Consider the following 14,427-nt stretch of genomic DNA (forward strand, 5'->3'; position numbering starts at 1 on the left):
TAGAGATCCAGATCGTTTCTGATCTCCGGACCTGCCTGATCCGTTTCGGATGTCCTGCCTCTGGATGGAGTTCTAATCTACTCCAATTCCAGACTGCTGGGACTACGGCTGCTCCTAAGGCCACACAGACTTCATATGAATCCATAATGAACTTTTTCACAATATCTGTTGTTACTCAGATGAGGACGGGTTCCTTCTGAGTCGGGTTCCTCTCAAGGTTTCTTCCTCTTAAAACATCTTAGGGAGTTTTTCCTTGCCACCGTCGCCACTCAGTGGCTTGCTCAGTTGGGATAAATTCACACCTTTAATATCTGTATACCGTGTCGATATTTCTGTAAAGCTGCTTTGAGACAATGTCTATTGTAAAAAGCGCTATAAAATTCAAAATAAAATTGAATTGAAAAAATTGAACTGAATTGAATGTCTCTGTACATTGCTGCATTCATCTTTCCCTCGATCCTGACTAGTCTCCCAGTTCCTGCCGCTGAAAAACATCCCCACAGCATGATGCTGCCACCACCATGCTTCACTGTAGGGATGGTATTGGCCAGGTGATGACTGGTGCCTGGTTTCCTCCAGACATGACGCTTGCCATTCAGGCCAAAGAGTTCAATCTTTGTTTCATCATGGTCTGAGAGTCCTTCAGGTGCCTTTTGGCAAACTCCAGGTGATCCGTCATGTGCCTTTTACTGAGGAGTGGCTTCCATCTGGCCACTCTACCATACAGGCCTGATTGGTGGAGTGCTGCAGAGATGGTTGTTCTTCTGGAAGGTTCTCCTCTCTCCACAGAGACACGCTTGAGCTCTGTCAGAGTGACCATCGGGTTTCTGGTCAACTCCCTGACTAAGGCCCGTCTCCCCCGATCGCTCAGTTTGGCCGGGCGGCCAGCTCTAGGAAGAGTCCTGCTGGTTCCAGACTTCCTCCATTTACGGATGATGGAGGCCACTGTGCTTATTGGGACCTTCAATGCTGCAGAAATGTTTCTGTACCCTTCCCCAGATCTGTGCCTCCATACAATCCTGTCTCAGAGGTCTACACTGCTCTGACATGCAGTGTTAACTGTGAGACCTTATATAGACAGGTGTGTGCCTTTCCAAATCATGTCCAATCAACTGAATTTACCACAGGTGGACTCCCATCACGTTGTAGAAACATCTGAAGGATGATCAGTGGAAACAGGACACACCCGAGCTCAATTTTGAGTGTCATGGCAAAGGGTGTGAATACTTATGTACATGTGCTTTTTTTGTTTTTTATATTTAATAAATTTGCAAAGATTTCAAACAAACTTCTTTCACGTTGTCATTATGGGGTATTGTTAGTAGAATATTGAGGAAAATAATGAATTTAATCCATTTTGGAATAAGACTAACATAAAATGTGGAAAAAGTGAAGCGCTGTGAATACTTTCTGGATGCACTGTACATCACTACAATTACAGTCACCACTGATGGAAACTGGATGTGTGTTTGTGAGTGTGTGTGTGTGTGTGTGTGTGTGTGTATGTGTGTGTGTGCGCGCGCGCGTGTGTGTGTACCTCAGTATCTCCAGTGTACAGTGTGGATTCTCCAGTCCAGCAGAGAGCAGCTTCACTCCTGAATCCTGCAGGTTATTGTCACTCAGGTCCAGTTCTCTCAGTCTGGAGGAGTTTGATCTGAGAACTGAGGACAGAACTCTACAGCTTTCCTCTGTGAGAAAACACCAACTCAACCTGGGGGAGAAATGATGATATATCAGAACACTGATCACACGCACACACACACACACACACACACACACACACACACCCATAATACAGCTAAAGTTTCCCATGTAACAGAAATGTGAGTGCGTTTCTCTCACACACAGAAGTCAGAGGACAGGACACCACATCAGCATTATTATTATTATTATTATTATTATTATTATTAATAATAATAATAATAATAATAACAACAACATCATCAGTTACAATGATCCTGAAAGGACTGCAAACATTTTTGTTTGAACAAATGCTTCCTTATAATTGAAACATGAAGCCATTTGAAAAGACACATAACACTTTGTAAACTTGCAACCATGCACGATCAAAACATCAATGAGCCTTGGAGTCACTCTTAAGCCTTGTCTCATTCTCCATCGTGATTACGGCTGGTAAAGAAGGTTGGCACATTGAAACGATCAAAACATAAACCATCAGAACATAAATGAACCAAGGAAATGCACTTAAGTCTTGTCTCATGCTCCCTTCCTCTGATGGCCAAGAGAACATGGCACTGGACTTGGAATGCACTGGGGTCTCCCCTACGCAACTTGAAGCCTGCTCAAGGCATGTCAGCGGTCTGTGTCAACTAACTCGTGTGCACTATCTTCCCGACTGCAGAGAGAAAAGGGCACTGGACTTGAACTACACTGGGGTTTCACCTGTGCAACTTGAAGCCTGTTATGAAACTGTGTCATAATGCAGAGAGAACTCTATTCAGATGAGCAGGAAAGCACCTTGGCATTCATCAAACACGCTTGTGCAAAACAAATTTTCTATCCTAGGAAAATGCTTTGACGTAAAATAAGTCGTCCGAATGTGTTCATGTAAACTAGTAAATACTTAATTACTAATTACTTGACTGAAGTGAACGTACTGAAGAGGGCGTCCACATGCAGAAACCTGAGAATATAAACGAGACTGCAACGTTGTTGTTGGAGAAGGGTCTAACACGGACAAACACGTCCGTCGGCTCCGGTAGAATAGCCTAGTGTTTCCTTAAATCACTTTGAGGCGTCGGACTCTAAATCCAGCGGGGTTTTCTTGCGCAGTTATGAACCCTGCTTGCAGCTTTGTCAGCTGTAGGTGTCAAGTCACTGGTGCTCAATCTCCTGCTGTTTATTTAAAGCAGAGTATGTATGCACCCTAACCCTAAAGTTTCCCATGTAACAGAAATATGAGTGCGTTTGTCTCACACAGACATCAGAGGACATGACACCACATCAGCATTATTATTATTATTATTATTATTATTATTATTATATAGTAATAATAATAATAATAATAATAATAATAATAATAATAAACATCATCAGTTACAATGATCCTTAAAGGACTGAAAACATTTTTTTTGAACAAATGCTTCATTATAATTGAAACATGAAGCCATTTTTTAATAAAAGTATTAAAAAGTCTCCTATTTAAAAATAAACAAAATAAATAAGAAATCTCCCATTTGAACAAAAGATGAGATACAATAATACTTTACTAATCCCAACGTGGAGAAATGAGGGAATTAGGAGGAAAAAGGAGCAGGACCTGCTGTGGCTTTGTTTGGAAATATTTTTGTTGGTGAAATAGAACAGAAACAGACAATATTGAGTGTAAAATGTACGTCAGGAATATTATCTTATTGTTTACATGTTAGCATAGCATGTTAAATTAACTACTAAATAAAAATAACATCAGCTGTATGAGCTTTTAAATAACGTCCTATTATTATTATTATTATTATTATTATTATTATTATTAACATTTACTGTAGCATATCTGTCCGGCTCTGGAAAGTATTGGCGCCCTATGCTGTCGGCTCTCGAAAGTATTGGCACCCGTCCCTGTTTCGCCAACGCAAGCACCACTCACATTTCCTTCAGGAAATGTACCAGTCTAGTTATTATTATTATTCTTCCACTTTTTTTTTCGGCGCGTAACTAGTCCCGCACCGTTTGTCGGAGATCGACGGGTGAGGTGTTGAATCGATCGGCTTATTGAGCAGAGGTGTGCTATGACTTTTATAAGCGATCGGAATTCCCGCTATGGAAGCTCAAATTCGGAAAATTTCCAATAGACTTGCATTGAGTTGTGAAAGTATTGGCCCTCTAAGGAGAAAGCGCTAAAGGTTTTGCCTCTGTACACGTTCGGCTCTAAAACGTATTGGCACACGATCTGTTCGGCTCTTAGAAGTATTGGCACCCTATCCGGCCGGCGCTCAAAAGTATTGGGACCCCGCACGGCCAGCTCTCAAAAGTACTGGCACCCTTGACAGTCGGCTCTAAAAAGTATTGACGCACTACACAGCCGGCTCTAACAATGCTGGCGCCCCATCTGTCTGGCTCGCGAAAGTATTGGCGCCCTATGCTGTCGGCTCTCGAAAGTATTGCTGCCCTTAGCGTCCGGCACTCGAAATTATTGACACCCTACGCTTTCGCCTCTCGATTATATTGGTGCCCTAGAGTCCTGCATTCGAAAATATTTGCGCCCTATTTGTCCAGCTTTAAAAGTATTGGCACCCTACACGGCCAGTACAGTGCTAACACATGCTAGCAACATGCCGGCATGATGCTAGCAACATGCCGGCATGATGCTAGCAACATGCCGGCATGATGCCGGCATGATGCTAGCAACATGCCGGCATGATGCGAGCAACATGCCGGCATGATGCGAGCAACATGCCGGCATGATGCGAGCAACATGCCGGCATGATGCGAGCAACATGCCGGCATGATGCGAGCAACATGCCGGCATGATGCGAGCAACATGCCGGCATGATGCGAGCAACATGCCGGCATGATGCGAGCAACATGCCGGCATGATGCGAGCAACATGCCGGCATGATGCGAGCAACATGCCGGCATGATGCGAGCAACATGCCGGCATGATGCGAGCAACATGCCGGCATGATGCGAAAACATGCCGGCATGATGCGAAAACATGCCAGCATGATGCGAAAACTTGCTAAAACATGCTAGCATGATGCTAAAATGTGCAAAAACATGCTAGCATGATGCGAAAACATGCTAGCATGATGCGAAAACATGCTAGCATGATGCGAAAACATGCTAGCATGATGCGAAAACATGCTAGCATCATGCTAAAACATGCTAGCATCATGCTAAAACATGCTAGCATCATGCTAAACCCCTCTAGCAACCTATTCGTCCGACTCTCGAAACTCACATTTTCTTCAGGAAATGTACCGGTCTAGTTATTATTATAATTATTATTATTCTTCCACTTTTTTTCGGCACATAACTAGTCCCGCACCGTTTGTCGGAGATCGACGGGTGAGGTGTCGAATCGATCGGCTTATTGAAGTGTGCTATGACTTTTATAAGCGATCGGAATGCCGGAATTCCCGCTACGGAAGCTCGAATTCTGAAAATTTCCCATAGACTGGCATTGAGTTTCGAAAGTATTGGCCCTCTAAGGAGAAAGCTGTAAAAATTTTTCCTCCATACACATTCGGCTCTAAACTGTATTGGCACACGATCTGTTCGGCTCTCAGAAATATTGGCACACGATCTGGCCGGCTCTCAAAAGTATAAAATATTGGCACCCTGCACGGCCAGCTCTCAAACACGGCCGGTTCTAACAGTGCTGGTGCCATATCTGTCCAGCTCTTGAAAGTATTGGCACCCTACGCGGGCGGCTCTTGAATGTATTGGCGCCCTGTCCCGATTTCACCATGGCAAGCACCGCTCACATTTTCTTCAGGAAATGTACTGGTCTAGTTATAATTATTCTTCTTCCACCTTCGTGCCATTTTACCTCTAAAGAAAATGTTAATATATTGAGATTTTCAGTCCCTAGTGATGTTCTGAGTAAGAAAATAACCATATCCGTGCTTGCTAATAACTGTGCTGAGTGAGAACCTGTTCTACACACAGATCACAGCTCAGCTGCGGTGTTTAGAGACGCAGAATAAAAGGAGCGCGCTGTAGTTACAACATCGAAGCACATCACACCACCGCCCAGCGCTTTACAGATTCATAACAAACTAATAACTGGAACTAATGAGCTGGGCTCGGTCCAGACTACTGTCCACCCTGTCCTCGATTTCAGAGGCTTTAAACTCAATCCAGCGCTCAGATCGATAACTATTTAGGAAGCCTGACTCTGCTATTTATAACCGAACTATCCGTTACATGGTGAAGCTAGTTACAGAAGTCGGTATAACACTAAATATTCACATGACATGACAACCACCAAAGTCTATTTAATATATTAACTTCATTTTATTAACTTATTGTACTTACTAATGTGCTAGATTGGTTAAAGTGTGTGCTAACTCTGGCTAGTAAAGTCCGCTAGCATAACAATTACTTTAATATTGCGATTCAATTATAAATAATGTCTTAAAGCAGGGAAATAAAATTACAAACTTATAAACTGTAAAAAATTATAATAATAACTTACCTTTCGTTGTATTTGGTCTCGTTGCAGCAGTAGAATCACTCATTAGGGCAATGGAAAGCAGCTGGTGCTATTAGCCTGTGACAGCCAGGGCAGATAGGAAATGTAGTTCTTTTCCTACTTCCTGTGTGGTGTTTATGAACTATTAGTGCAGTAAAAAAAACTACACTCCGCCATAACCCAACTTAAGGATTTTGTTTTACTGTTTAGAGAGTTTAAAAAAGTGTCATTTCACTGTGCGAAAATTTAAAAACTGAAACTTTAATTACTATTATGACTTATAATTATTTGGAAAACATGATAACATGATAATTGTTATGCTAACAATCTAACCTTCTAACAGTCTAATTAGGCTTTTAACTTACCAGGCCCTTTTTGTACGCTAATAGGTAATAGCGCTAATGTGCATATGCAGATTAGCCACAGTCCTTTCCTAAGTGGGTGGTACCATAATTTGCATAAATTAGACTTGCAGAGTGTGTGAAGTGGTTGGCCAAGCCCCTCCCCCAATAAATACCGGTTCCAGACTAAAGGGGGCGACATAAACCAAACCGGTCACATACACAGTTTGTCCAGATCATGCGTTATATGCCAAAGGTAAAAATTTGTGAGGCGTCTATTTACAGCCTCCTCAACACTTTTCAATGCATCACCCCTGTGAGGACGTGGAAAACCGGAATCCCGCTATGGAAAACCGGTCTCTCAGATCAAGAAGATAGCGACTACAAGTAAATCCCCTCGTGTAAAACATGTCGTGTCTTTCAGACGGTGTGTGTACATGGTTCTGAAGGACAATAATGATCTGGATCTGACACTCAATGTAAAGGTGGAGGATTTTAATTATGTTATTTACGCTACTACTACTACAATGAAGTGTTTTGGGTGTAGTTTATCTGGTCATCTGGTGCGGGCCTGTCCGGAAAAACGGGTAAATCCCGAAAATAATGATAATGCTAACGAGGCTGCTGGTAACGAGGTTACTGCTGGAGAGGGTGTTGGGGTGGATGGGGCCCACACACCGGGAGAGGGAACAGCAGCACCTTCTCAGTTGGAGACACCTGAAGCTGTTCCCTCTCACCAGGGTGTCGGTGCTAAACCAGGTGAAGAAGAGAAGGCTGAGAATGAGCCAGATTTAGGTGATAAGGGTACACAGGATAGTACGGCGTCACTAGATAGTGTGGATCTGTCCCTTGGTGATGAAGTTGTGGATGATAGCTCTCATATGGATACAGAAGAGAATGTGTTCAAGGTGCCCCAGAGAAAGAGACGGAGAAATCGTCCTCATGCACAGGCTAAGAGGAAAGATGTTGCAGAGGAGCTGAATTCTGTGGAGGTAGAGAGTGAAAGTGAAGCCTCCGACTGTAGTATAACATGAAGTGTAAATTTGTGATTAACAACTAATACTAGTGTAAATCTAAGTGGCTTTTCGAGCCATGAATATAGCGTGGACGACATCAGGGCTTTTCTGAGAAAGACTAAACATGCTAGGAATGTGAGGATAGACGTTTTCCCAGATGTGGAACAGTTCATTAAATTAAAAAAACAAGAGGGTTTATGGGAGAAGGGGGTTTCACTGATCAGGAGGGATACCGTCTAAAGAAAATCCTTACAAAAGTCAATGTAATGTTAGACAATAACGGTAGTGATAGTCAATCCTAGACATCATGTATGTAAATCTATTATTTTTCCTCATATTTATGAGTGAGTTTCGAATCGCTTCGTTGAATTTAAATGGAGCAAGGGAAAGAAATAAAAGATTTTTGTTATTTGAAACGGTGAAGCAAAAGAAAATTGATGTAATCTTTGCTCAGGAAACCCACACAGACGCTAATAATGCTGCGGACTGGGCCAGGGAGTTTAAAGGGTTATCCGTTTTAAGTCATAAGACATCTACCAGTGGGGGAGTAGCTATTTTATTTTCCTATAATTTTATCCCCTGTTCTTATCAAGTTGATGAGATTATAAAGGGTCGACTGTTAAAGGTTAGAGCTCAATATGAGAATAGGTGGGCCGTTTTTGTTTGTGTTTATGCCCCGACCACGGCCATTGAAAGAATGTTATTTTTATTAACCTTAGATAATGTCCTGAAGAATTGTGACTCTGATGATTTTTTTATTCTAGCGGGGGATTTTAATTGTACAGAGCTGGGTATAGACAGGAATCATGTAGAGCCCCATATGCCATCACGTAGAAGGTTAGTCGAGTTAATGAAGTCCGGTGACCTTGTGGACATTTGGAGAAATTTTCACCTCATGCAAAAGCAGTATACCTGGGTGCACTCCTATAATAATATGCTCTCTATGGCCAGATTGGATAAATTTGATGCTTTTAAACAGCAGTTAAGAGCTTTTAGAAGTTGTGTAATTATACCGGTAGGATTTACGGACCATTGTATGGTTCTGGCTACTGTGTATTTAAGTAAACTCAAGCATAAGAGTGCGTATTGGCATTTTAACACCAGTCTATTGCAGGACGTTAATTTTAGGGATGTGTTTAAATATTTGTGGAGTGATTTTAGAACCACAAAGGGTTCTTTTAAATCCATGCAGCAGTGGTGGGATTTTGCCAAAACGCAAATTAAACAGCTGTGTCAACAAAATACCTCCAATGTCACGAGAGACACAACTCTACGCATGAAATCCTTGGAGGATGAAATAATGGCGCTTCAAGAGTTAATGAAAAACACAGGACGGCAGGTATGCATAGAAAATTTAATGACAAAAAAGAATTTATTGAAAAAATTGCCAGACGTTACTGCACAAGGAGCTCTGGTCAGGTCACGGTTTCAGAATGTGGAGTGTATGGATGCACCGTCGAAATTCTTTTTTAATTTGGAAAAAAGAATGGTCAGAATAAGATGATACATGGCCTGTTTTCTGATGATGGGACACTTTTAGTGGACCATAGAGAAATTCGAAAGAGAGCAGTCGGTTTCTACAAGGAACTGTGCAAGTGTGAAATCTACAATGAACAGGCCCATGATAACGTCTTCTTGAAACAATCTACACTGGGTTCCACAGAGTGTTCTGTTTCTCCCCAAGGATGAAGGGGGACATGGACTGGTGCACCTGCAGAGCAGTACTGCAGCCTTTCGGTTACAGTTTGTGCAAAGGCTGCTACAAGGACCTGTAAATGCAAACTGGAAGGCTGTAGCATGTGCCATTTTACGGACACTTGAAGGGCTGGATTTAAATAAACCTCTTTTCTGGATGGACCCGAAAAAGATGGACATCAGGAAACTTCCTGTTTTTTACCGTAATGTTTTTAAAGTGTGGGGACTTTTAACAGTGCAGAGAGTACCATGCTCAAGTTCTCTCTACTGGCTGCTGCAGGAGCCAATCATAAATGGTTCCATTTTAGATGTATCTCAAAGGAAGCCGTTTCCTGCGCTCACGGAGGGGTTCCACAGGGCTGGAGTCGTCACTCTGGGTGACCTACTGACCTTAGCAGGACCGGAGATTAGGAACACGGTGGCAGTTGCTGGACACATAAAGATGAGGTCAGTCCGTGTAGTCACGCAGTTCCTTGTGGAATGGAGGTCCCTGTTGACTGAAGAGGTCTTGAAAATCCTGGAGGAATATTCCAGAAGGTTAAGTAGTCCCAATGACCAAGATCCTTTACCGGATTTTAGAGTCTCGGCGAATGTACGTGAGTGCTCAGGTGTGTTTCTTAAATCTGAAAAACTAAGTTTTGTTGGTCCCAAGGTACCATCTGGGAAAGAACTGTATAAAATGTGCGTACTATCCCTAAAGAAAAAGTTTCTGGACAAAAGAGTCGACACACCTTGGCGTTCAGTTCTACAAATAAAGGAACATGGAGAACAAGTAAAGCCACAATGGAGAGCTTTGTACAAGTCACCATTAACAAAAAAGTGTGGGGATTTACAGTGGAGGATTTTACACGGTGCAGTGGCTGTTAATTCTTTTATCTGTGTTTTAAACCCTGATGTGAGTTATGAATGTCCTTTCTGTGCCATGAGAGAATCTGTTTTTCACATGTTTATGCACTGTGTGAGATTGAAGCCTCTTTTTACTGTTTTACAGAGACTGCTTGGCCATTTTAACGAGAGTTTTACAATCGAAACCTTTATATTTGGTTTTAAATACTCTAAAAAAAAAAAAAAAAAAAAGGTTTAAGTGTCAGTTGATAAATTTTATCATAGGGCAGGCAAAGATGGCCATATATGTCAGCAGGAGAAACAGAATTGAGTCAAATTCAGGGGACAGTATTTTAGTGGTTTTTGTGATTCTGTTAAAATCTAGGATACTAATCGATTTTAAGTTTTACCAAGAGATGAAAGACCTTGTATCATTTGAGAATATATGGTGTCTGGAAGGGGCATTATGTGTGGTTTTAGAAGAAAAAGTGAGATTTCATCAACTTTTAAAAGACTGTGTACGTACTGGTTGAAACTTGTTTGCTTATTTTATATTCTTTACTCCTTGTGGGTTTTAAAGGCAACTGGAAGGAGAATTATTTGAATTATCTATTTATATATATATATATATTTAGCGAGTATCGTGTTCTTGTTTGTGTGTGTGAGATTTGTGAATTAAAAGGCTGCTTGAGTCACTTCTCAAGCCGTTAAACTTCTCTCAAAAAATATAAAAATGTTTTAAAATAATCCTGAAATTCTCGTCGGCGTTGGCTTACTGAGCGATGAAGAGTCGGTTCAACTGATTCAGTTCATTCATTCAAACCATCGAAGTAGGATAAGCGGCTTTGGTAATGATTCTTTAAATGAACCGATTCAGAATCCTCTTCTTGAATCGTTTGAGTCGTTCTCACTCGGTCAGGGTTGCACGTGTGGGTTGCTTTTCCTGCACGTGTTCACAGACCGTAAATCCCGACCCCATGGTAGACACTCGACAGAAATTTCATACTAAAGTAAGTATTTTATATTTTCTGGGTCTAAACAGAGCAGAAGTATTGCTAATGTGTTCTACAGATTCTGTTGGACTGGTGAACTGTGTGGATTTGTATATTTAACCCAGTTTAATATGGCCTGTTTTGTTCAGTCAGAGACAAGTAAATCTGTTCTAATGTTCATTTATTTTCCATAGATAAAACAAATGTTTGTTTACACATGAATACGTACTTTACGCCTTCAGAATGGTGGAGATTTGTCTCTTAACTATGGGAGGTGGGGGGTACTATAAAATGCACAGTTCTGAGACACTATATACCTATACTGTGAAATCAGTACATGTGTGTGTTTAGAATGGTTATAGCTTTTGGAAAAAAAAACTATTCTTGAATCTATTAGTCCTTGTTTTGATGCACCTGTAATGTCTCCCTGAGGGCAACAGATTAAACAGATCAGAGCCAGGGTGAGAGCTGTCCTTAATGATGGTTTTTCCTCTGCTGAGGCAACGGGAGGTGTAAATATCCATCAAGGAGGGGAGAGATAATAAATACACTTATAAATGTGATTACTTGATGAACGTAGACAAAACTCTATACATGTGAAATGTTTTGTTGAAGTTCAGATGAATCTCTGATGTACAGAATCTTCAACAGAGTTCTGCAGAAAGATTTTGAATGCCTGTCATTCACCAGAACAAATTTGCAGTTGATCAGTCTGTCTAAAAGAAAAAATCTAAACACACAATATAAAATTCCTGCAGTGTGAATAAAGCCTTTGTGTTGCTTTTAGCAAACATGTCTAGTACTCTCGGTTCAATGTACACAATTTACCCCATTTAAATGCATTTTGGAAATTGTTCCACATGGCCTTAAACTGTGAATATTCACTGTATGCCAAATAAGTATACAATTATAAAAGATGATGCATCAGGTACAAAGTATCAGAGCCCCCCCTGCTCCCCCCCCCCCCCCCCCCCCCCCCACAATGGTTGCATGACTTTTGCTACACCATTTCCACTGTGTGTGTTACAAAGCATTTGAGGTAAAGTACTGCTGCTGTGAAGCCCTATTGGATCTGCTCCGTTTTTTAAATTATTAATAATATTATTAAATTTGCTCTCTATCTCACCGACTCTCCCTCTCTCTCTCTGACTCTCTCTCTCTCTCTCTCTCTCTCTCTCTCTCTCACTTCCCAGAGTAAAGAGTGAGAGACATCACAGCGAGAATGCAATTCCAAATCTGTAACATGTAATTTTACCCAATCGAAGGAGGGACACGTTCAATCTCAGTCTTTAATTAGATCTCTGGCAACGAAGGGGTGTGTGTGTGTGTGTAAAACAATAACATGCATGATGTATATTATGAGCAGATCGTATACGGGATTATAAGCAGATTATACCTCTAATCTTATAAGGGATTAAAAATGGAAACCGAGCTTCGGCACATCAGTAATAATAATAATAAGTGGTATGATGTGATCAGTGGATCGATGAGGCTCTCTCTGAGTCACTCAGCGTTTCGTCTTCTCTCCACACCGTCATGTGTCTTTCCTTTTCTCCCGTCCGTGGCTCCGAGACGTGCTGACGTTCAGGTCTGGCAGGATGTTCCATGATGGACACCTCCAGGGGAGTCAGGCTGATCGAGTACAAAGTGTTTGTGTGCTAAAGGGAAGAGATCTGGTGGAAAGTCAGAGTTATAGAGTTATAGTGCTGAGAAAAGTTTGTAAAGAAAAAACAAATGTGTTTTTATAAGGTTTTCATTTTTTTGATTCACCCTTGTATATTATTGCACTTTTTCTAATATGTTATCGTTCCTATAGTAGCTGATAATCAAGGATGGGGTTGTGTGATGCGTTACCATGACCACCTGTTATTGTTATGTGTGTGTACATAGCGTGTGTACATAATACGGGAACGCTTTAAGTGACCATTCCCGTAATAGTTTATGGTTTCTGAGGCCCTCATTGTATCTGCATTATTATAACGTGTTGCACTGGGGAGCTGTTTACCAAACAGTCAGTAAACCCTGCTGGAAGCATCTTTTTTTATTTTATTTTTATTTATTTATTTATAGTTTTTTGTCCCCTATCACTTTCTGTGCGAGGGTGGATTGAGTGTTTTCAGTCCCGTCTCGGGTTAAAACATCACAGCTCTATTAAAATTGTCATCAAGTCTGAACATTAGAACCCAGCTTCTGTTTTTTCCAAGAACACACTATGGCCAAAAGTTTGTGGACACCTGACCATCACACATGTACAGTATATGCTTGTTGAACATCCCATATCATGTCTATGCTGCAATGAAGATTCAGTGAACTGCAGGCTGGTGACTGATTTCAACACCAAGGACAGCACCAGCTGAGGCCTGAGTCACTATGAGAGCCTGAGAGAAACAAGTCACTCTCTCTCTCTCCATTTCTTTCTCTTTCTGTCTGTCTGATTGTCTTTCCGTCTCTCTCTTGATCGGTCTCTGTCTCACTCTGTGTATGTGTGTCTCACTGTCGTTTCTATCTTCGGTCTCTCACTTTCTGTCTGTCATTCTCTCTCAATTTCTATTCTCTCACTTTCTTTCTGTCTGACTGCCTTTCTGTCTCTATTGATCTCTCTCTCTCTCTCTCTCTCTCTCTCTCTCTCTCTCTCTCTCTCTCTCTCTCTCTCTCTCTGAGAGTGCGTGCGTGGGGAGGACAGAGCGCGGTTCTGAGACAAAATCTTTTCAAAATGTTTGGTAAACAGAGCAAATGATGTACTGCACACAATCATACACAAAGACCAATCATACGGTATAAAAGACAGATCTATTACAGAGAATCTGCATCTAGTAAGGCACTTGTATGACCATGCGTATGACAACAAGATTGAAATGGGGTTTTTACCATTAGATCAGGAGAAAGCTTTTGACCGGGTCGAACATGTTTTTCTTTTTAACACCCTAAAGGCTTTTGGTTTTGGTGAATATTTTATCTCAATGATAAGGCTATTATACTCTGAAGCTACATTTATGATAAAAGTCGCCGGTAGCTTAAGTACTGCTGTGAAGGCTCAGAAGGGTATCAGGCAGGGCTGCCCCCTGTCGGGCCGACTTTACAGCATAATTATTTAACTCCTGCTATATAAGCTTAGGAAAGAATTAACAGGTCTACAAATCGACACTCTAAACTGTCAACAACCCGCCAAGTTATCTGCATGTGCGGATGATCTCACAGTTTTAATTAGAGGTGATGTTAAGGTGGTAAAATACGCTCTGGAATGTTATGGAAAAGCTTCATCTGCAAAAGTCAACTGGCATAAGAGCGATGTGGTCAATTTGTTAAAAGTCCATCACTTCCTGGCATCATGGACTCTGTCAAATATCAATTTTATTTTTATTTATTTATTTTATTTAAAAAAACAAAACTTTTTTTTATATATA

Source organism: Ictalurus punctatus, unplaced genomic scaffold (assembly GCF_001660625.3).
Source record: "Ictalurus punctatus breed USDA103 unplaced genomic scaffold, Coco_2.0 Super-Scaffold_100068, whole genome shotgun sequence".
Taxonomy (NCBI): Eukaryota; Metazoa; Chordata; class Actinopteri; order Siluriformes; family Ictaluridae; genus Ictalurus; species Ictalurus punctatus.